The 2,500-nt window shown below is 42.0% G+C and overlaps 1 protein-coding gene across 24 annotated transcripts in view; it reads right to left on the reverse strand.

Annotated features, from left to right (window-relative positions):
* LOC113806428 (nucleolar protein dao-5) overlaps positions 1–2,500 on the reverse strand; it is a 481,722-nt gene that overhangs the window by 42,710 nt on the left and 436,512 nt on the right. The window lies entirely within an intron of this gene.

Raw genomic sequence — 2,500 nt, forward strand, 5'->3', positions numbered from 1 at the left:
CATATATATGCACATACACATATATACATATATATACACATATACATGTATATACACATATACATTTACATATATATATATGTATATATATATATATATATATATATATATATATATATATATATATATATACACATATACATATATATAAACATACACATATATATATATATATGTATATATATATATATATATATATATATATATATATATATATATATATATATATATATACACATATACATATATATGAACATGCACATATATACATATATATACACATACATATATATACATATATGTACATATGCATACATATACATACATATATACATTAATATACATACATATATACATAAACATATACATATATAAATATATAAAAATACATGAGAGAGAGAGAGAGAATGAGTGAGTGAATAAGTGCATGAATCAAGCAAGAAAATTTATATGAAATTAAATCAAGTCCACTTTATGATAAAGCATGATACCAGATATCAGTTGAAATATAATGTTATAACAAGCCTCATGTCCCTGTGCTTTGCTATAATCTTACTTAAAGTTATATCTTTCAAGATATGACTAAATAAATATCATCAGGGCCTTTTAGGGTCCCTCATGGCAAGCTGCCAGGCAGGGACTCCTCACGACTGGTTTTATCGATCTGCCTAAGCCACGACCTCCTAGGTTATCCCACAGGCCTCCTCCACCCAGGGTTGTCTCTTACAGAGACAACCAGGTGGGCAGGATCATCCTGTGGGAAACGAGCCAGGTGGCTGTATAGCCTGAGTTGGCGATCACAGTCTCACGGTGCAATTGTTGGTTGGACACGTGGTCCCACTAACAGTACCCCATGATCCGGTGCAAGGACTTATTACAGAAGGCATCAAGACTCCAAGGCACAGGATAATGTCCAGATTTCACTACCGTATAGCAAAACTGGCATTATAGGGGCCTTGAAAAACCTTAGCTTAATCCGTCTGCACAGGTACCAGCATCTCCACATACTCTTGTCAAGAGAGGTCATGACCTCTGCTCCCAGGCCAATCCATCTGCTGACTTCCTGGTCTGACAGCTCAGAGATATGAACTACACTACCAGGGAAGTAAAGCTCTCTTTGACTTTGATGTCCTCGCCGCAAGCACGTACCGACCGAACAGGTTCTCCTAGCAAGTCCCCAAATTCCTGGATCTTGGTCTTGGTTCAGGAGACCTCTAGACCCAAGGGCTTCACTTCATTAATAAATGCATCCAGAGCCACCACTAAGATTTCCAAAGATAGAATAGCAACATCATCAGCAAAGTCAAGGTCTGTAACCTTGATATTGCCCAGTGTTGCTCCACAATGACTTTGAACAGTAGCCCTGCCCAGTATCCAGTCCATGCAAGTATTGAAAAGTGTTGGTGCAAGAACACAGCCTTGCCTCACTCCTGAACTAACAGGAAAGAAGCTCGACAGGCCCCCACCACAATTTACAGTACTTTCAGTACTAGTATACAGACTTGCTATTAGTCCAACAATCCTTGTTAGAATTCCTCTCAGTCTCAGGATCTCACAGAGTGATTCCCGATGCATCAAACACCTTCTTAAGGTCGATGTAGATTGCAATCAGCCCACGCCCGAACTCACGACATCGCTCTATAATGACTATGAGTGTAATATATAGGGATACGGTCTATTGTGGACTTGCCAGGAGTGAATTCAGATTGCTCTGGCCTCTGATGCCTCAGTAGGTGGTCTCTGATATGTCTCAGAAGGATGTGGGCAAGAACCTTGCTTGGTATACTGAGCAGTGTAATGCCTCGGTGATTGCTGCAGTCCCATCGGTTCCCCTTCTCCTTCCAGAGAGGGATGACCACACCTCTCAACAGGTCAGGGGGAACGGTACCGGACCGCCAGATGGTAGCCAGGACAGCATGCAACCCACGCACCATAGGTTCACCACCAGCCTTTAACAGTTCAGCTGGGATACCGCATATACCTGCTGCTTTGTCACTCTTTAGCAGGAGATTGCCCCCCTAACTTCTGAAAGGGAGGGTGGATCCTCATTGATGGGTGGGATCAGCAACAGAATCACGGCTCTACCCGCATCCAAGTTAACTGTTGGTGGATCAACCTGGTACAACTGCTCAAAATACTCAGCCCAATGCTCCTGCACCACAACAGGATCTGAGACGATCTGGCCACTTACTATGCGAACTGCTGTCACCTGTGAAGAGGACTTAGAGTTCAGCTTTCTCAGGGCTTGGTATGCAGGCCGAAGGTCATTTATTCAGAAATGGTCTTTGGCCTCCTCAGCAAGACTCCTAATAAACTGCTCCTTGTCCCTTCTTAACAGAGACCGAGTTCTACACACCTGAGAACAGTGCAAATCCCGATCCCCTGTCAGACAAGCCGCATGACAAGCATCTGTGGCTTCCAGTGTCTCCTGAGATATAAATTCTTTATTGTCCTTGGGCATTCATCCAAAAACTCTTGGGCTGCATCAAGTGTTTTGCAC

The sequence above is a fragment of the Penaeus vannamei genome, chromosome 33 (assembly GCF_042767895.1).
Source record: "Penaeus vannamei isolate JL-2024 chromosome 33, ASM4276789v1, whole genome shotgun sequence".
In the NCBI taxonomy this organism is placed as follows: domain Eukaryota; kingdom Metazoa; phylum Arthropoda; class Malacostraca; order Decapoda; family Penaeidae; genus Penaeus; species Penaeus vannamei.